Here is a 23,156-nt window from a genome sequence, read left to right as displayed (position 1 = left end):
ATTTCTTTTAGCATTATGATAAAAAAAAAACAATCTCCAAGATAAAATTGCAATTTGACAGTTATTAAATCAACGTCACATGTTCTCAGTGGAATATTTAGACTCACACTCTGTGGTGTTATTTTTATTTGTCTTTCTATGGGAAATATGGCTCCCCGCTCAGGGCGCCCTTCTGCCATGGGTAGCTCGAAAAAAGAAAAAAACTTCAGTTTTACCCCAGATACGATTTCTTTAGCTTTTTTTGCATACTTGTCCAATAGGGTCAGGGGGCCCTCTTGTGTTGTGCACAATGTAAACACTAACAAAATATGGCCATCTACTCCATCTGGTTGAGGAGCATCGTCACCGAGCTAAAGGGCCATTTTGCTATAATATTTGATCACCTCTGTTTCAATACACTTGAACTGATAATGTTTTAACTGAGTATTTCACACTGAACACCAATTCAAAATAAGATTCTTCTTTGCCATAAACTATATAGTTAATAAAAATACATCCGTTATGTCAAGTACATGTGATTAAGTAAACATGTATACTCTGGCTGGTGAGGTAATTTTACTGTTTATTTCACCTTTCTCCGTGAATGTCATCATGTTATTTATTCAGCAAAGAAAATACGTTTTGTGTGTGCTCAAAATCATGAAATAAAAACAAAAGAGTATGGGAACCTGACTATATTTTAACATACAGTCAATCACTCACATTATTTAGATTGAGAAGAAAGAAAGAAAAAAATGTTGGGTTTGCTCTCAGAACCGCAGAGAAGGAAAATGTCATTTAGAAGCAAATACTGTGCAGTAAGTGTCTCATCTCTCCTCATGAACTAGTTAACCTGAAAGAATACGATCTACAAATGTGTTGCAGCAAAAGCAAATTACCTGGGTTTTGTGGAGAGGAACTAATCTTTCCAAGCATGACACTGGACAGGAAAGGCCTCTTACTGTTATTATGATGTGTCGGCTCGTGTTAGATGGAGGGCCTTGATGGCCGCATCAGGAAGGAGCATCGAAGCCCCCTCTACCATGACAGCGCTCTGATGGATGTACGGGTGGTGGAGGGGCAGGGAAGATGGAGGTTAGAAAGCTGGGGATGAGGAAAAGGAGGGAGGGTGATGTGAGGTGTGGTGGGGGTTACATACAATAGTAAATACCTACAAATGCAACGCATTAGCAGTGGGTGCAGAACCTGAGATAACATTAGCATGCGCGATAAGGCTTTCTGTTAGACAGGCTATCGCTGAAACAAAATAAAGGTCGTGAGCCGTGAATTCTCAAAGCTTTGGCTTGTGATGATTCCTTGTGAATGATGAAAATGCTCCCATTTAACAGTAATCGCAGAAATCAGAAAATCACAGTGCCAAACATTGACATAATTTCCAATAACATATAGATTAAGCAATTGCAACATCAAAGTATTCAATGTACACTGAGAAAATCAGATATGCCACCATCAGAAAAGGATATTATGGTATTTTGTAAGGTAGTTTTTCTTCCAAAATCCAATTAATGACCATTTGGTTTTGAATCCAGTTCGTTTTTTGTTATTTATGTGTCTCTATACTGGTTGTGCTTTACAAAGTTGTTACAGAAGACATTTCCTCTGTGTTGGAATTCATAATTTGTAACCAGACTGAAAGATTGAATGATATGTCCTTTGGCTCAGAAATTCTTACCTCTGAATTTAAGGTCTTAATAATTTACCAAACCAGAAAGGTAAAAGGTAAAAGCTCTATGCTAATGTTTAAGATAATGTGTTCATTAACACATTATCACTCATGTTATTGATGCAAAAAGCCAATGAATTGATGCATTTAGATAATCCTGCAGAGATGGAGAAGTTTTTATTGGTGATTATATAATCAGATGAATATGACTGTGTTGTATTAAGCTGTAAATATGGCTGAATTGGAAATTAGGTCAGATTTTGCTGCCACTGTATTTAGGTTACAGTGTGGAGTTAATAGAGAACTGCTTATGAAAGTTCACTGGAACCACTATATTTATTGCGAGAAAAGAGCCGTAACAGTGATGCATCTCAATGCACTCCACATATCAAAATATAACCCAGTATAGATCTTCATTGAACTCAAATCAACATTTTATGTAAAGAACAAAGTGTTGTCAGAAGCCATTGTAAATATTTTATCTGACAAACGAGGGACTTGTTTTGAGCAACTAGACATTTTTTACACCAATCTGTGGTTTGAAATTGTGGTAAAAGATTGAATTAAAACAATTCCCACAAATGACTGTGTTTAAAAATGAATGGAAAGATTCTTTGTATAATATGCATTAGAAGTTTAATCATAAGCATTGTTGTTTTTGTTTGAGAGGTATATAGGGTTTAATGCATTATTATATATTAAATTTTCTATACAATTTATTGAATACAAAAAGGATCAGGGACAGAGAATTTATAACTTTTCTTCAAAGTCAGCTTCTGGGGGATGAATTCAAAACATGTGACTTAAAGGGAGGTACACATGTGAATCTATTTTAAGGCAACACCTCAAATACACCGTTCCCTTGTGTGATATCATTGAAAAATCTAAAGAAATAAATCAAGACACCAGGGAAGAAAACTGTGGACCTCTATAATTTTTCTGGTTCATCCTTGGGTACAATTCCCAGATGCCTGAAGGTGCCACTTTTGTCTGTTCAAATTATTATATGGAGGTATAAACATGGTGGGAATGTGCAGCCATCATACTGTTCAGAAAGGGAATGGGATCTATGTAACAGAAAAAAATATATATGTTTAGTGCCAAATCTGCATATGAACCCAGGAACTAAAACAAAAGAGTGTTACTGTCGCCAGTGAAATAAGTCCTTTACCAACATGGGCTGAATGGCCACTAAGTAAGAATAAAGCCATTGCTTCCAAAAATAGGAATAAAAAATACAGCTGGTAAACATGCACAAATATATTATAGCAACATCTTAAGATATCTGCTAGGAAGTTGAAGCTTGGGCACAAATAGGTCGTCCAAATAGACAATGATCCTTCGCACAACATCAGGTTAGTTACAGGGTGGTTTAAGAACAACAAATGTGATGTTTGAAGTGGTCATTACAAGGTTCTGATCTCTATCAAGAATATTTGTGGGCAGAGCTGTAAAGGATATGGAAAATCTAAATAAGTTAGACCAGTTCTGTCAGGAGAAATGGGCCAAAATACCAGCAAACTGTTGTGAGAGAGTTGTGGAAGGACACTGCAAAGCTTTGACTGAAGGCATCCAGTTCAAAAGGTGACTCTACCAAAATCCTAAGGAAAAAAAACAAAAACATTGTCTTTATCCTGACATATAAGAAACCAGACAAACAATCTGGCCATCTTAACTGACCTAAAACAGGAAATGTCAAACAGTAAGGCCACAAATGGTCATGTGTCTTTTTAATAATAATAATAATAATAATAATAATAATAATAATAATAATAATAATAATACATCAAACTTATATAGTGCTTTTTAGGACATTCAAAGACGCTTTCAATAAAAAAATAATATAAACATTTAAATATGGTATGAAAATATCTGGTTGTTCTATTTAGTTAAAGTTTTGTTGGGATCCTGTAGTGTTGCAGCGTTCAGACATGCACTTGTTGGTGCATCACTATGCTCTCAGTCTTTAATGTGAGTGCTCCCAGCTGGGGGTGTCATGCACTCAGTAACCATACTAAAATATTAATAGCTAGTTTTCCTCTGTGTCAGCAGCTTGCAATTTGATTTCTGGTTAAGGAATGTTGTTTTGGGTGGCAGATCTCCCTGAGAACATAGGTCCTCCCTCCCATCTTGGCCCCCCCAGAGTCCCAGGAGACGGTGGCCTTGTGAAAGCATTGTGGAGAGACGATGCTCCTCCTTGGCCTGGTAAAGATTGGGGGTGCCAACGCGCAGCGGGACAGGTGTTCTGAGCTGCACACGAGGGAGTCTCACCAGGCTGCAGTGGTTGGCCTACATCCATCTCTGTACCTGGGGAGATAAATGGGAAAATGTGACCCGAACAGTCCGACATCACAGCCATGGCAGGAGGGTGTTCTAACAATGGGGAGTAGGGAGGGTTCCCCCGCATCATTACTAAAAATGAGACATGCACAGCAATTAATTTTAAGGCTAAATGAATGTCTACTGCTTGCAGCATACTTCTCTGCTGCAACAGAAATAGATTAATAGTCCAGAATAGAAAGAAACAGAAAGTAGTATTTGCGACCATGCAGCACAGATATAAAATGAGCTTCAATGCTCCGCTCATTTCTTAATCGACATTTTTTTGTCACCTTGCAAAAGCGACTTTTTTCCCCCCGTCTTTATTCTATAAAATGGTGTGATCTTTCGACTGCCCTTTGTCTTGGAAGAAAAATTAATTCTCATTTGCATTACCACGTCTAAATGTCAGCCACCGATATTTTGTTAGACATTAGTAAAGCTGGCAGCAAGAGGCGCTGGATAATTGCACTCAGCCTAGCAGAGGGATTTACATAATTTCAGATAGCAATTAAAGAATCCTTGGGAATTTTCTTCCTGGCCTCCCTCTCCGGCTCACTCCTACAGCAGTACAAAGGAAGCTTTCGTTTACATTAAGCTCCATGCTCCTTGCTGTTCATTTGCATGAAATTAAAGGTTTTCATGATCTTGAACAGCGGGGTAACATTTAAAATGCTGTTTTAAAGCTTTCACCTTGGAATAATGAAATGCTTCGACTTTTTTAGAAGGCAGTGGGAGTTCATTGACTGCCTGTCCGTGGCAAAACTTTCTCCGTTATCAGGGACTCCAACAATACGGCACGATAATGCTTTTCATCAATTAAAAAAAATCTGGCTTTTTCTTCTCAAGCCCCCCTTCCTCTGTAGTCTGATCATGCCTGGTCACCATCATTCTGCCTCACTTCTCATTTATAATCAAAGAAAGAGTTCTGGAATAAGTAGAAATTTATTTGAATTTGTTTCCAAACATGAGAGAAACAACTATACACAATTTCCTCCGTACGTGTATTCCAGACTGAATTGACATTAACTGATATGGACGTTCGCCGGTGCTGCAAAGATAAACATATCATGTACAGTATCTTTAATTAGGTCCCTGTGGGCCTCGGCGTTACCTACCGTGCTAATGAGAGTGAACATTAACTCGCTTTAGACCTGAGTTTAATAATATGCAATGGTGTTAGATGGCATAAATGTAAGATTCAACTGGACATCTTTTGAAAGAGACTGTTAAATGTTTCTTATTGAGTTTTCTTTTTCTTGTTATTTGAGATGCATTACTTTCATGGCCACATAGGGACAAGCAACAATAAGTTAATACATTCACATCTCGTTAACATGGAAGAGAGGTTTGATATGGGCATGGGTTATGTTATTTATGCTGTGGCCTTGCTTCTTTGAAAGTTGGAAGTTGGATCTGAAAGCTATCTCCTCATCTACTAAACCATGTTCTAGTTAAAAATGGGGAAAGCAGTAGTGTTTTCTGTTTCCCTCGGTGTCAAGGCTAACTGCCATTCGCAGTGCAAACTGATACCAAAGTATTGTTTTGCTTTCTATGCATTTGAACACCAAAGGAACAGTTTCATTAGCAGAGTTTGTCCTTTGGCTTGTAGGCTCTTAGACCAGGAGGTTTAATTCCCAGGGGCCGTAGTAGTACTCAAAAAAAATAAAAGACACATTTATAAAATGTAACCCTTTAGTTGTGAAAGCAAACTACATGTTAGTTGCTTTTGTCCATGACCATTTGATGAGTGAATACGTACTCCCTCATTGTTGTGCAATGTGTCTACCTAATAGTTATGAAGTTAACTCTTGATTTTCGGCCACTGTGTATAAGATTTTCACGCTAAATGACTTTGCCGTGAAGCATGTAGTAACTACTACGGAAGCCCGCAGAATATCATAATGTCAACATGTCCTCCATGTATTAGCTGCTGCTAGAGCTAATAGCTATGTCATCACATGGAATGTTTTTTGGCACTGTTGCCAAGTCCGCTTGTTTTGTTCTAAAGATGCTTGTATATTCTGTGAGTCATAGTTTTCTTGGGCTCGTTTCTGAATGTGCAGTCACTTATTTTGGTTCTAAAAATGCAACTATAAACGCAAATAAAGAGACCCGGTGTCGCTGCTCACTAAAGACACTGAACGGGGCTGATATCCCTCTGCTCCTCCACGTACACACTCCCTAGGAGGGAGAGGGAGACAAACAAATGAGCCGTATCCAATGGGAGGACAGAGTAGCTGTTGGACTACACTACCTTGTTTCTAACATAACGCAAAAATAAACTTGACATTAATATTTACTTAACTTACCTGTCCAGCTGTAAGCCTGCAATGTCCACATCCATTTTGAGTCCTCACTCTCTCATGGGCTGATATAGACTCTCACTCCCGGTTATTACTTCTTTTTCTTTTCTTGGTTACTTTCCCTTCCCTTTCGCTGGGCAAAGAATATGGGTGGTCCTTTCAACACAAACCGGTAAATAGAATGAGCTACGGTTGTCTTTGCTTTTTTTCTACTCTTCCTCCAACAACAGGAGACATATAGGTAAAATGCGTACGACTTACAAGTGTGGCCCCATTCGGCTCCTGAAATCAGAAATAGCAAGGCAACATGGTGCCTCCCAGTGGGTGCACTGACTCCTATGTATTTATAAACTACTAAAAGTTATGAGAATATCCTCTTTTTTGATGTGATGTCATTAGACTTTTTCCAGAATATGTATTTATAAAAGCAGTACTTGATTTTTTACAAATTAAAAGCCAAATTAGTTACACGCTAAGTAACCCTTTAAAGATGAGGCCATACAATCAAAAAGCTATTTCACTATTTTTTTTAAGGATTATGGATCTCATTTCATGATATGTACTTCAAATGTAATTTCTTGTCAACCCTAAAAATAAGTTACACATTTTAAAAACCATTACTAGGTTTAAAAAAAACACAGAGTATTTGCATTACTTTTTCAGCGCTCAGAACACTTTACATTATGTCAAGTATGAATAATGCAACACATAGTCAAGCCTTGTCTTAAGATTGTTTACATTTGTAAAACCTCTACTATATGATAACAAACAAATGGAGGTTCCTAAGTGATTACATGATTGCCCAAGGCATCTACTGCAATTTCCTGTTTTATTCCCACTGATTTGATAAGATAATTTGATATCACAGATCCAGGTTAGTTTGCCTGTTTGGCAGTTTTTGCACCCTTTTTACCCCTGCATGGGCTGCGTACATCTATTTTGTTTCTGTAATTAAACCATGTTGAAGCCTTGCACTTCAACGTTTGCATATCCGTGCAAGAAGTGTCATGAATGCCTAAGATATAAATAGTCATAAATAGTCTGAGAAAAAATCTCAGACATATAGCTTTTTTTAATTCATGTATTATATTCTGAAAATGTTTACAGTCTTTATTTATTGAACGTGGTTATGATCCCTGTTTGGCCAGTTGACTTGAAAATATAAGAGATCATGACCCCTGATGATCCCAAAATAACTATAAGCAACTTGCTGCCAGTTGTTGTGATGTATTGCCGTTATAACCATATTTCTACAAGGAACGGCTAACCTCTAACCTAGCCGTTAAGCTAACGGGATACATAAACGCTAGAAGTACTCATGTGCAGCCAGCAAGCGGAAACTAGGAAGGAGTGAGCACGAACACTGGTATTACGTGAGCGCGTCAGAATGATTGGCATGTGGGAGAACCAATAGATAAGGCGATTCCCCCGGAACGTGAGGGACAGATGAGAGAGAGAGCAGGACCAAAATTGGACCGATCAGGGGAGATTGGTTAGACTTTTTACAAGCCTGCAGTTCCCACAGAGAATGATTTTTTCCAACCTACTTTTTGTGACTACATAATATTGACGAATTTCAGGATGGAAGGACGATTTTACCCTATTTAACAAAAAGTGTTTCTGAACAGGATTACCAACTATTACTTTAAATCAAACGTTAAATGTGCCTCAGCAGCTCAGCCTGCGTGATACTTCACAAACACAAATGGCACAATGAGTTTGCCATCTTGCTTTTGTATTTATTCTTATAGCTGTACAGTAATAGAAAATATGCTGTGATGACAATCTAAACAAAAACACGAAGAAAACAAACGGCGATGAACAGCAGAGCCTTGTTAAGACAATAAAGCTTTGTCACCATGCTTGGAAATAAACACAAAGCCTCATCTGAACAATACCCTTCACACTTCTTTTTTGATTCTCCTTCCATCCTTAAAGGCATCACGGAAGATTTTCACACTAGTCGTCCCACCGCTGTGAAATAAATTGTGACAGTAACTCAATATGAAGTGAAATAGCTGAGAAAGCCTTGAGTTCACTTGCGCTGACAGTGCTGTTTAATTCCGTCTCGTGCCAGCCTGACATTTCTGCTGCCACTAAATATTAAACATGTGTACCCGTTTCATTTGCATCTGGTAATGAGGTGGGAGACGGCGCCCAACTGGTCAAGCTTCTATCCCAGAGTAGTGCGCCTGTGCTCCCTCCAACACAGTCGCACGGATGAGGTAAAAAGAAACGTTTTGAGAGGAATAGCAATAAAAGGCGAGGAAGAGAGAAGGATGATCCAAGAGATTCTCGGGACCTAACTCTATTTATTAACATGTTTTCCTAAACTGGAAAAAAAAAAAAAAGCTAATATGCAAGCACTAATAAATGTTGACGTAAAAACTATTTTAAAAGGTTGGGATTAGATTTACAGTTCGGGTTACGGAGGTAGCAGCCACAGCTCAGCCTCCAGCAAGTCTCCAGGAAATGAACGCCGCTTGATACACCAAAGTGTGTTTTTGTGCGCGCGCTGCAGAATTCAGGATGGTGCCTGAAATGACCCCCAGCTCTCAAGGAGTGTCTGCCTCTGCCTGACATTTCTCCCTGAATCTTTTAAGATGCATTCCTTGCTGCAAAATGCATTAGCGGAGAGAGAAGAAACAGAGGCACAAGAAGAGAGGGTTAAATGCGATTTCTCTAAATGTCATCACATCTTCATAACGCAATATATATTCATGATCCGGCGGTCCAGGAGGGCAGAAATCACCGTTGGTGTTTGGTAATCCGAATGTTTTATCCCAGTGTTGATTCCCCGTACAACTCCTGGAAGACATTTCAAACCAGGATGTGCATCACTTTCTTTGGTTTTGTATAGCTGAGTGGACTGGTGGCGTCTTAATGTCATGCAGTCGTTATGGAAAAAGTCAATACGAGACCCACAGAAAAGGCTAGGGAAGTTTACATTAGTCATTTGAAAACTGCTTTATAAAAGGCAACCGGCGATGCTTCACATGGAGGAATTTCTCTTCATAAATTGATAATAAAAGATTACATTTCACCAAATATTAATGAACACAGACATGTTGATGCATATATTGACACCTAATATGGAAGCATATTTTAGCTAATTTAATCAGTTTTTTTGTTTGCAAGTTCGAGGTTAGACTGAATTTTGGGCCTCCAACATCTTTCATGTTCATTTTGAACACGTGATTGTACAAATTCTCAGTTATCCAGGTCATGGCAAAAGCAAACAGACTTAAAGCGGAGGCAACAGGACTTAGTTTTTCTGAAAACATCTTGACACCTGTCTGTAGACCGAACTGTATACACTGGCAAGTTGGTAGCGTAATCTTCCCATAGGTGTAGCTTCAACAGATTTCATCTTAAATACCTCGTAACTAATAAAAAATAACTAAAGACAATCAGGAAATAAGCGAATAGCAATAATAAAAAGGTATGATTTATTGCAAGAGCAGCAAACGCACTGCCAAGACCCAGTCATTTTTGGCTTAAGTGCATTTGCTGTGGTGCTCTGCCTGCAATGCTTATTCTTCATGTTGCGGGTTGCTCTTTGGGATAAAATAAAAGTCAGGTCTTCCAATGTTGTCGAAATAAAAGAGCAATATTCTCTTTCCTCTGTCATACTTCATGACACCACACCATGACAACCGCTCAAAGAAAGAACATCTACAGAATGAGGAAACTTTCCGGAATTATTTCAACGGGAGGACTTCTTAGACGTGGTTTACCTCTTGTGCTGCTAGAGACGAAACCCGACGCGTTCCTCTCACGGGCCTGTTCAGCGGATCCAGATTCACCGTACGGCATCTCTCTGTGAGGCCTTGTGTTGTTTGATAAAGTGGCGTAAATCAGATATGACAGAGAAACTTTGATGAAAAAAAAACTAAGCTGACTATGGTGGAGAAACAGGGAAACATTAAAGAAAGATAGAAGAGATTGAAGTTAGACATGAATGGGTGTATGTGTGTGTCTTTGTATGTGAGAGAGTAGAGAAAGAAAGGGGCCTTCCTGCTTCTTGTTAATTCGCTCCTATGAGCTGTTAAGCCCACTCAGCAGTCATTGAGAATTGTGTCCACTCGCAGGCCTCCGGTGGGACTGCGTGTCCTGAGGTTTACTGTTGCTAGCTTGTCATGTCCACGTCAACAGCACTTATCGCCTTCTGTCTGAGCGCTGAGACATTTCCCAGGCATTTAGCTGCCTGTTTGTCTTCTCTTTATTTCCCCCTCCAAATCTGTCACATATAGTCTTCACCTGACACCTCACAGAGTGTTCCTCTCTCAAACACTGTCAAAACAGGCAGATCCAACAGGAAGAGAAAGCAGCGGGGAACCGCAGATTGCCAAGTGTTGTGCACTGATCAGGCGCTGGAAATAATGACCTGTGTAGGCAAACCAGTCTGGAATCATTTTCTTCATCAACACGCGGTCTGCCACCCGAATAAGAGAGAATGAACACTTTCTGTGCTCGCAGCTTTTCGCTTTGCAGTTCTTTTGCACTTTGAAATTTCAAGTGCTGCTTTGTGCTGCTCTCACTTTGCCTCCCAAATCAATAACACTAAGTCCAGAGTTTTTTTTTTTTTTTTTTTTTCTTTTGCACATCACTAAGACTTTGTCTGTCCTTTTATTTCTTGGAGTAAAACTGCTGGCATGGAAACAATGCACTTTGCAACGAAGGCATGGCGTGGAATCAAACACTTCTCTTCGGTTTGTTTTTCCTTCTCTTGGCTTTCTTGCCTCGCCAAAAACCCCATCTACTATTTCAATAAGCACTTGGTTTTAATACATTATTGATCTTAAGGTTGAACCACGGGCCACTGCATTACAAGGATTCTAGAGCCCATCATGGTATGACACTCATGTACTTGTGAAAAATTATACCAATTATGAAATCAAGCAACTACTACCTCAAAAAGCAATCAATTGTCACTTTGGAAAGCATTTTCTCCTCAATTCTATTGGTTTTGCGGTTATACTGGAGTGGGTGTTGGATGCTTAAAGACCTCCAAATACTGATTTCTGTGAATCTTATTTTTAACACTTATTACTTTGCCCTCTGAGATGCTCCTGCTCTGAAGCCCGGCTTCGATTGCGTCCATGTTGAGCAACTGCGTGCCAGTAAGACAATAGCATTTAGCATTGATTAGCCTCCATGAGCACCAAAAAGGCTCGACACCACCGAGTGCACTTAAAAGCCTACAGTAAGGCTATGAATTATGATTATTATACTACATACCAGTGCATTAGGATGGGAGATATTTATTCTAATTCTGCAAATACCTCAAAGCAAGGAGAAGAAGAGAAAGCTATTTCTGGAGGCTCTAAAGTGGTGGGGGCCGTGCGCTGAGTGCTGGCGGGGTCAAGTGCAAGCCGTGTCTAAGACAGTGGCTGCCTGCCTGTGTTTCCATATCACAACACTCAATCATGCAGTGCCCTCATGCAGAAACCTTTAACTCAATGCCCATAAATGCAGGGAAGCAAAGCTTACTGTCTACTCCAGCATCAACAACCTCTGCTCTTGAATGTGCTCCAGTCACTGGATGTTTATTTTTGTTGTGTTTGCATCCATAAAAAAAACGAGATATTGTTTTTCTTATATAAGAATTATAGTTGCATCTAAAGAAGCTAGAATGAGATCACAAATTTAATTTGTTACGGCAATTTAAAGATGAAGTCATTACACTTCGAATGATATATTTCACACATAATTTTATGTTTTTGATTATTATGGCTTACAACCTAGAAAAGCCTTCACTTCAGTTTCTAAGAAAATTAAGATTTCATATTACTAGGAAAAGAAGGATTTACTATAGAGATATTATGGTATCTTATCATTCATGGAAATTGCTGACTTGACATTTGTCCAGCAGACATTTGCTAACACCGTCCACAAAGAAGGGAAGCCACAAAAGGTCGTTGCTGGCTGTTTGCAGAGAGCTGTCTCTAAACATACAAAAGAAAAGTTGAGTGGAAGGAAAAGTGTGGTTGTAAAAGGAGCACAAGACGTGGCGATAGCAGCAATTTTGAGAAAAATTTGAAGCAAAGTGTTGTACCTGGGCTAAAGAGAAACATTATCACACTGTTCCACAGTGACACTGCATTTTAGATTTTGTTTGCAAGTCAAGGTCACAGAGTCTGCAAAAAGTCTGGAGGGTCGCAGTACCCAGGATGCACAAGGTCCAGTGTGAAGTTTCCACGGTCAGTGAGGCCCTGGGGAGCCCAGCCACCTGTTGGTGTTGATTCAATGTGTTTGATCAAGTCTAAATTCAGCACAGTTGTCTACCAGTTGCCCACTTTTGCTTGCCTCTGTCAAAACTTTTTTTTGGTGCAGGATCAATCCCAGCTAAAATCATCATGAACTGTACTGGACTGGCGAACGGGCTGGGCTGACCTAAAGCCAGAGGAGCATCTATGAAGACAATAGACATCCGGGCCAGCAATGCAGACTTAAAGGGCGGCATAAAAGCAACCTTGCACCTCAGCAGGACCACAGGCTGGAGGTCTCCCTGCCACGCTGCATTGACGCAGTAACTCCATAAATAATAAACTCTTGAAATACATCACTCTCTGTGTATTTAAAATGCATATTGTATAACTTTCACTTTATCAATTGAACCACAGAAATTAACATTTTGATGATTTTCCACTTTACTAGGAAAGACCTGCAAGCTTATTGAAAAGTAGATGGCAATATAAAAAAAAAACTACAATCACTGTCAATTTTTATTGTTTCCAGTCTAAATCATTCATGTGACATCTAAATGACACTTTAATAAAAAAACTGGACAGGTTATTTTCAGCAGTTTCCTATAAGATGCAGTAGGTTGGAATGCTGAATTGCTAGTGTATTTTCTTTTTTTTTTTTTTTGGGGGGGGGGGGTGATCTTGCGTTTGACGGGTACACAAAATCGGAATCAAATAAATGAAGTGGAGGTGGTAATACAGTGTGTTATAGCAGGTAGCGAGAGTGACAAGCCCCGTTCCTCCCATGAAGCGGCTGAGCTGGCATTAAACAGACAAGACATCCCGTTCAGTCAGTTATCAGCTCAGGAATAATGAAGGAACAGGCCGGCAGACCAGGACGAGTCACCCTAGTCAGCCAAGTGGAGAATTTAATTTCGTGCAGGTTTCTCTGCAGCCAAGCATTTCCCCCATCAGAGGTCCACTGGTGCCTGGGTGAGCATGGACATCTCGGTGAGCCAGACACCGAGTCTCTACGGCACTGACAAAGATGTGTGGTGATGGATTTTAGAGTGGCTGGGGGAAGAGGGTGGACTTAGGTTTGGCTAGGGCTGTTAAAGAGGCGAGCGAGCGATGACGAGCTAACTTCAGTGAAAAGTAAGAAAGCGATCACTCGTGTTCCTCATTTTCCAGGGCACGGGTGCGTTATTAAATCAAAGACAGTAAAATGAGAAATTGGTCCTGTCTGACCCAAAGATATGTAGGAAGGAGATAATATTGTCTGTGCTTAATGTTACCTTTGCTCCATTATCAGGCACTGACATGGCTGCCTGGTCTAGATGGCAGCGCTGCTCAGCACATGCACTTTGAAAATATCAGACATGCGCCACCCAGGATTTGGTGGTCAATTTATGATTCCTGGATTGTGAAGCGTTTTGACCAGCCAATGCAGCTTTGACCTGATCAAAGCTGCATTGGCTTTTGATTTCACTTTAAATATATATATATATATATATATATATATATATATATATATATATATATATATATATATAATATTCAAGATGAGTATTACGAATGTCTTTTTCAAATATTTTTCAATGTTTTATTTACCGTAAAACAGGGTTTTATGTTAAAACAAACTCAAGTGTTTTAAGTTATGAGAATCATCAGTGTGTGTACATCAGTGTAGCTGGCATTACTAAAACAGCAGTTTTCCTTTTCTTCAGAATGTAGAAACGTACCCTAGTTCCGAGATTTCCAAAAACCTGTCCCCATTTCCATATCCAGATCAGCCATCAGCTAATTTCAAGGTGCATTCTATAATTTTTTCAGATGTTCTTTTTCTTAAAATGTGTACAAATGATGTGGTGACATACTTTTAATGTTTTTTCTTTCTCTACATCATCAGCATGTTAGAAATATTTTAGGTCAACGCACTTCAATGACAAAAATAGGATATTATACTATTCAGTTGAAAAGGGTTTACATTGTTTAAAAAAATAATACCAAAAGCAGACATTTATCTGTTAATCAATGAAAAAAATACCATTTTGTTCTGTGTTATACCATTTGCTGTTATTTGACCGCATTCACCTTTCTTTTAGCTGCTACGCTGATTTAGTTTAGAGACTTTTGTATAGACAAAGTCACGTTTTTTTCTTTCTAAAGACAAAGAATCTATTTCATGTTAGATGAAAACAGTTTTTTTTAACAAACAGTAGGACACTTTGGATATGTTCTCTTCTCTTAGGGGTCGTTGACCTGAAAACATGAAACAGTGGGAAGTCTGGTAAGCTCTTGTCTGAAGTTGGCAAAATGTCCTGTGAATTTTTTTTTTTCTCATTGTATCTGCTCTTGCTGATCAGTTTTTGCCAGCTTTGTCTTTAAAAATAAGTCCATGCTTTGTTGGGGGTGCCATAATATGAATGAAGAAAGCTATTCAGCAAACAGAAAAGAGGGCCAAGTAAACAGTCAATGGCCAAAAACAGGATGAGTGATAATCCAAGTCTGTACCAAGCCAAAGAATCTCAGTGTAAGCATTGCCAGGCCAACTTGTGAGCATTTCAAGAAATAATAGCCCTTGCGATGTGTTGCTTCAGACCACAAGGCAATGAACTCAAGAAAAACTGCAAGAGTGCTCACTTTCAGTAAGGAATAGTTTTTAAAAATATGCTGTCGATGTTGTCTTGCTGAGAGTGAGATGGTGACATCAGTGCTGTTCCATGTATAATAGGAGAAAAAGAAAACTGCCTTTTTATTCAAGACAATTAATTGTGAAAGCAGACCCAACAGCACATCTTTTTTTATTTTATTTCTTGCGACGTCATATCATCTGTTTCTGTCGTTGCAATGAACGGTGAACAGTGCATGTGGGCACATGCACTCCATCATCTATAATATACTTAGAGATGTCAAAGCTAGAGTTGTAAAAATTAGCACTTTGGAATAAAAAAGTAGGACATTTCTCTACAAGATGTTTAGCTTAATTCCTTTCATGGCATCAAATATAGCCTTCAAATAAAATATTTGAATGCATGTGACATTATACTTAATGATTAATTAACCATTAGTTAAAATGAATGAATTAAAATTCATGTTGTTTTCCAGACCTGATACCACAGATCTCAGATAATGTTTATCTTTCTACACTAGGGGGAGAGTTTATCAGGAGAGTATCGTAAACTAATGTTTTGGTATTTTGCTAGACAATAGCTTTTCGCTCAGACTGCATGTTAAGCATTCAGTTAAAGAGCGGATGTTTAGTCTGGGTTTTAATTTTTGAAATAGCGCTTCTCTTATCTAATTGTCAGGTGACATTTTTCAACATTCTTGGTTATGGTGAAATTATTTATATGCGTGCTATTTCCTCAACACTTTCCTCTTTTGATTTGACTTTTACACCTCTTCATGTTTTATAACATATTCATTGAAAAAAATGAATTGTTTCTTCGCCCTTGTTAAGCCTAAGGGGACAGCATCACTGGTATAGTTTAATGTTTAAATGTATGTTGGTTATCTTTAACTCTTGTTATGAGTTGTGATCCTTGAGTTGGTTCTCACAGATTCTCTAACTTGATAAAACTGTCTTCTTATTTTGCAACCTGCTTATGGAAAAATCTTCAAATTACCTTGAAGCTTAATGCATTAGCCTCTTTAGGAGAGATTCCAACTATTTGAAAGACTTAAGTCAGGAGCACGACTGCTATTCCTGAGCAGTACTTGTACCAGAATTTTGTTCTGAATTTTTTTCTTTTATTTTTGTATTTTTTCTGTTAAATTTAAGCTAATGCATTCTAGCCTTTGGCTAAGTCTCCTTAGAACATCCTGTAGATCACAAAAAAATTCTCCATGGATTCTTCTGTTCTTAGGGTCAGAAACTTCTACACTAAATACCTCATGAATCAAACAAGGAACAAAACGGGGATAAGTTTGGTCCTATTAGGAAGAATTTCACAAAAAATCTTAAAAAACACGTACTCCTACGATAAGAATTAAAATTACCATTTTTGGTTAAAATATCCTTAAAGGAACAGTGCCCATCTTTTTTGGGTTGCTCATGTCCTGAGGAATTGTCTATTCATACACACACACACACACACACACACACACACACACACACATATATATATATATATATATATATATATATATATATATATATATATATATATATATATATATATATATATACACCAAGTTTGCAATGTTTGAAAAAAATAGGACATTTTGTTCACTTAAAAATTATTATTTTGGCAAAAAATAAAAGTAAATTTATGGCACTGATTCAATTTCACTGCGAGACAAATGAAGAAAAAACTATCCATAACACTGGCATGTGTTCATTTGTCCACAGTAGCTGTATTTATTTATTTTTTTGTGTGTGGGATTTGAATGTCTAATTCAGAACTACGTTTCTTCATGTAATCTACATAACCTCATATGAAAGCTGCCCTCAAGCATTTTTTTCCCAGAACACCAAGTTAGATTCTTTAAATGTGAAGCAATAGTGACATCATATATAGTGACATTACCGGCCCAAAGCCATAATGTAGCGCCTGCCAGCTGTGCCAGAAAACTGTCACACATTCTTACCCTTATCTCTCGTTCTTACCTTGCTGTGCACCATTTCCATTTTGTTCCCACTCGTAACTTTTTAATAAGATGTCAAGAAAATTTTGGTTAATTTCATTTTGCAGAGCTGAAACATTAGCATCAATCTACCTTTTGTCACATTTTACACTGAAATTATGCATTGTCCAGTCCAAATGAGGAAATTATCATTGAATCTTCTTTTACTGCCTTTCTAAAGTGTCGCAAGCTTAGTTTCCGATGTTGGATCTCCCAAACTTTCCTGATGTCAGCAGAAATATCTCCTCAGACAACAGCAGAATCTCCCATAAATGAGCCCATAATCTGGAATCGTGCTTGGCTTTGGAAAAAGACTAAGACTAACATTATCACCTCTTTCACACATTCAATAATCCATTACACAGTGTGGATAAGAGGACCGTTCTGACAAATATTGATCTTATCCCAGTGCGAAATCACAGGATTAAGGAAGTAAGTCATATTTGTTCTATTAGTAATTGTCACATTTCTTTTTTTATACTTGTGAAGCTGCTCTGACCATTTTAAAGGGTCCTTCTGTGCTGTGAATTTGTCATTGCCTGACGCAAGTCTCAGCCAATCGTTTTTACAAAGACTGTATTTAGACATTTTGAAGCACGATAGGTATATTTATAAATCCTCTGTAAAATGTGTGTTTGCCCATTAGTTATAGTTCGTTTCTGTAGCAGGTGACTTTGCACCAACAGCGACCACTCATTTGGAAAAGAGCCAAACGCCTGTGATTGATAAAACCTGCTCAGGGTTCAGGTTCTTAAAGCGGAAATAATTGCAGAGGTGCACGCTCCATTAAAAACAACTATTTAATACAATAATCATTCAATTAAAAAGCCCTTGTAGGAGCTGCCAGGATTGATTTGGATCAAAGAAGCAATATTTGTGGTTTGAGGTGCACCGTTACACTAAGGCAGTTCTAGTGACGCATCAAGAAATTTTGAAAAAATAAAAGCAACCCTCTTAGTTATTCTTGATTTGACTGAGGAAAATTATTGTCTTTGTTTATTTTTACTATTTTACCTATGAAATAACAATGTTATGGATATCAAATCTAGTGAACAGGAAGATATGTTAGGGTGTTTCTGAATAATAAACGAGTATATATAGATATGCCTTATACTATATTCTTTAACCTGGACACAGTGAAGGGTTGTAGAGAATGTCAACTTTATGTAAAGAATATATCTACAGGGAAACCGTACTGTTTCTCCTATTCCAGGTAACATTTTGTCTGCAAAAATTTAAAGGGCACATTTCATTCTTTTTTCCAGATTTTTTTTTTTTTTTTACATGCAGCTCACAGTAGTTAGATTAATTTTTACATCCAAAGTCAAGACATTTGTGAAAAAGTTTGCCAATAGGAAAATCAACAAACATCTAAGACTGCAGCTAAAAGTGCCAGACGAATGATGGCATTGCCTAAAGAAAACCCAATTTGAGCAACAATGCATAACACAATGTTTACCCAAGAAGAGAGTAGTGACAGCAAAGTCTCCAGCTCCAGTGAGAGGGCATAAAGTGATGATTTTCGTGGTGATTTGTTCACTGAGGAGGACAAAGTCATGAGAAATGCTGGCCGAGAGCTGTAGCTTGGAGACCTAACAGACCGGCACCCTACCAGGGAATAGGGCAGGCGGTGGATTTGTAGGAAGAGTAGTAGTGTCTTCCAGTCAGAAGCTCAATACTGTTGACCAATACTCACTGAGCAAGACACTGTAGCCCATGTTGTCTACCGATCGCTGTATTTGAGTGTAAAGGGCTGTATAAATGCATGAATGATGAGTGTAATGATGAATGATGAGAGTTGATATGTATTTCAGTGTAAAAGTGCTTTCCATGTTTGGTTTGACTGTAAAAGTGTTACATAGGCTTAATCTAGCATCTAGTCAATTTAGCATTTACCCAGCTCTTCATGTAAAACACAGTATGTCAGTAAATCACTGTCAATGATGGTAAGAGACTAAAATTAGGCAGATTTTAGAATTCCTGCTCCAATTCTGACCATGATTATTTCGATGCACATTGAGCACTGCCTTTCTTTCGCAAACTATGTCACCAAAATGCTTAAAAATTTGCTTAAAACAAAGCAATAGTTAAAGGAAACACCTGAAAGTCTGTTTTCTAAAGAGAATACGCCCATATGTGGGACCCATGGGATATAACTACATAACAGTGATGCATCCATTAGTCGCCTGCAGGTTTTGCAATGCTGCAGGACGACTTTGAACCGGAACAAGAAGGTCTGAGCACAAAACCTCAATTTTGACTTCTCTTCATTGGTTGCATGTACATTTTAGGATCCATTTTAAGGTCATCTTATTTGCCTCTAAATCTCTTACTGGTTTTTGAACTTGTTGTCTATTTCAGCTTGTATGTGTTTAATTTGTCTATTTTAATTTCAGCGTTATTTGCAATTGAATATATGCAGCACTTTGCTGACCTAGGTTATTTTAAAGTACTTTTCAAATAAAGGTGTTACGTTATGTTATGTTATGTCATGTTATGATAACAGTAATGTAGCAATCAAAACAAATTGGAAGACAATATCTGCCACTCCGCTTAAATGCGGTAAAAAAAAACAGCAGTTGAATTTCTCAAAAAAAGACTGTTTGGATCTATAAGATCATATCAAGCTAATGCTACTGATCAGGTAGTTGAAAGGGAAGTTAAATGTCTGATATAGAATATGCCCCTGAGGCTCAGACACACAAAAGAAAAACAAAAAAATAGTTCCTCTCTTGTTCCTTTTTATAGTGGGACAACTGTCCCTGGGTGCAACATTGAATACACAGCACTTTTTTTATATGGAAATTAAAATATTCTATAACAAAGAAAACATTTTCAGTTTTACTTTTAACTTCCATCACTTTTGGTAACATTGTCATTAAAAAGGAGTAACCTGTTGTTCAACAACTCCAAGGATTTGGATATAACTAGGTCTGACTCATTTATACAGCATGTACGCAAACAGATTGCTTAGAATATTTTTTTTTAAAGCATCTCCTTAATTAATGCTTACTAGTGTATGTGCTTCTATTTTACTTGCTTTTACGAAACACTAAATTGTGACTGGAATATAAATGACTCTGAACGGACAGATTAATCTACAGAAAAAGATTTGAAAAACAAAAGGAGCAATTTTACTCTCACTAACCAAATGGCCTTTAAAAGAGGAAACATCAGACATTGTCCAGCTGGTTTGCTTGCGAGCTCATACTTCATTATGGAGAGATGCCTTTGTGTTTTTATCTTGTTGGGCGCCTTTTGAGCAAAGGAGCACATTACATTGAGTCTTTGTTTTATTGTGTTCAGCAAATTAATAAATGGGAAGCACAGTGGGAAAAATAGATATGAAAATGTGTACTTTGCATTATTGAAAAGCCCATCCACTAAAGGTTACCAGCAGCTATTGTAGTACAATCTGTGAAATGTAATTAGAGTGTGTGTGAGAGAGCAGCACAGATAAAGCTGCCTCTGCCATTATGGACTCCCTCATAACATTTTGCTTGCCTCTGAAACTTATTCTCTCTGAACTAATTTTGCATGACATATTGCATTTCTGCTTCAGCTATCATGAGGCTACCTGTGAATTAAACTGGGTTTGCAGTGCAGCAAATTTCCAGATTACACTTTGGACATGCAGATATCTTATATTTGCCATGATTTATTCATTGAAAGCAGGCAAACATCAAAAATATTACAGCTGTTATTGTCGATGCCTGGTGCATATGTAAACATGGGAGTTATGAGTTAGGGGTTTCTGTATCCTGGAATTTTAAAATAAGAACAGAAACAAAATTACAAATGTAATAATTATTCTTTTTTTATTATTATTTAACCTGGAAACAAATCCAGAACCTTTAATACCATTACATATTTGGGAAGGCCTTGTTTGACTTAAGCTATGATTTGTGTTCTGGAAGGTATTTAGGAAGTTGATATGTTGCTTTTAACCAGACATTGCATTTTCTGGTTGATTCTACACATTACTCTGTATTTTCCTAAGCATGTTAACAAGTTGAACTTTTTAAATATATGTAGTTTGGTCTAAACAGTAATATTACATGTAAATAGGCAAAAATGTATTCTCACTCCCATTAGGATAACGTCTTTTCAATTGGATCAAGTCATTTTGAGTTTAGAGACACCATATCAACACGTATGTGCCTCTGCTATGAAAATACCATAAATGCCATGGAAATGTCAATGTAAAATTGTAAAAGCTGCTTCCTTTAGCTTTTGCTTATATTTTCAAAACTACTTGTCTGTTGCCCTGCGATAGACTGGCGACCTGTCCAGGGTACCCTCTCGCCCATTGACAGCTGGAGATAGGAACCAGCACCCCTCGTGACCCCAGCAGCGATGCACTTGTCTGTCTGTCTAGAAGCAGATCAAAAATGCTGAACAGGCTGAGAAAAGAAGATTGTCACACTTTGTTTTTCCATGGGGACACAGAACGGGACACTGGCAGGGAAACTGGGAGGGCTCTGGTCGCTGACTGTTGAGGTAGAAACAGACAAGACTCAGCACCAACAGCAAGCCAGGAATGTGGAATAAATCCTGCAGAGGCTGATTTACGGATCGAGTGGTCGATGAAGTCCTGGGAAGCAGTGAAGCGGCACACAGAGAGCTGAGACTGACAAGGGCGACTGGTGGCTTGTATTGGCCGACTGAGAAGGGAGCACGCCTGAGGGTGGACAGACGGACGGTGGCTCGGTGGAGCGTTGGGGGTGTCCTTGGTGTGATCGGAGCAGATGATAACAGGAGCACCAAGAAGTCTTGGGTGACCACAGTTTGACCACAGACTAAAGCTTAGGCTATAACAAGGCGACACAAGGTTCAAGTCGGGATTTTTTTTCTTTCTTTTTCTCTTGTTTAGTTTAAACGTTTTCAGTTTACATTAGTTCAAACTCAGTGCGCCACTTTGGTCTGTTTATGTGATTTGTTTAAAACCTTGGAGACTTTCATGCCTTGTTTAGCAACCCTTGCTTGGCCTTTTTTATAGTTAATTGTAATACAACAAAATATTAAACTGAAAATCTCCCTAATCGTTTCTTTAACCAAGAGTGGCGATTGTATGTTTTTCTTTTTTTTTTAGGTTTTGTTGCTAGTTAATTACCATCACCTGAATCACCAGCTGATGCTGTCAGTGTAGAATAAAATAGACTGATGTGACATATTTCATAGAAAGACATTATATTGAAGATATTAACCGAAGACAGTTTAATATTTCTAATCAAAAAGCTCCAATTTAGACAGAAGATTAGAGATATTGTAAATTTTCAAATCAAATACAAAAAAAAAATAATCAAGAAAGATTCTTATGGCTCCTCATTTTGAAGGAAAATTCAGCAATGGTATGAATTAAGAAATTGTATTAGTTTCACTGTTTTGCAGTTATGCGTTAGGCTTTAGAGCGAAGAAGGAGACAATACGTTATAATATGTGAAGTTTAAAGTTGTGTGAAATATTTATCACAGGAGCCCTCAACGAATTCTCTTCCCTACGTCTTGTTCTGAGATAAGGAAAGTATTCTTTTAATGACGCCACTCCACATAAAGAGTGATAATGAAAGCCAACCAGGCCAAAAGTTGGGCAAAAAAGAGAAATGATTAAGGAACCTTATTAAAAGCAACCTTGTAGATTCAGAGGCATGATGGAGAGCACATTATGAGGCCTGATCCTTTTCAAATGACACCACGGTTTCCCGAACACGCCGAAAAAACCTGATTAGGGTGACAAGCACTGAGTGATACTGCAAACCTGTTAATAACGTGAAAATTAGAAGGGGCTCATGCAAAGAAAGGAGATTAATTTAGCTGGAGTCCATCTTGTGCAAATTGCGAAGTTGTGAATATGTTTTCAGATAATGAGCCTTCCTACTTGTCAGCTCACTTGTCATTTTCTGTAATTAATGTTAAGGAAGACTCCTTCCTGATGGTTCGTATTACTCATGTACCGGGAAAATTTCTCCCCAGAAATAATTTACATTTATTATCATCAGTCTGTTTGTGTGGTTTATTTCACACTGGAGTAATTTATTGCTGCACCATCTTG

This window comes from Fundulus heteroclitus, chromosome 12 (genome assembly GCF_011125445.2).
Source record: "Fundulus heteroclitus isolate FHET01 chromosome 12, MU-UCD_Fhet_4.1, whole genome shotgun sequence".
Taxonomy (NCBI): Eukaryota; Metazoa; Chordata; class Actinopteri; order Cyprinodontiformes; family Fundulidae; genus Fundulus; species Fundulus heteroclitus.
Note: the sequence above shows the minus strand (reverse complement) of the source record.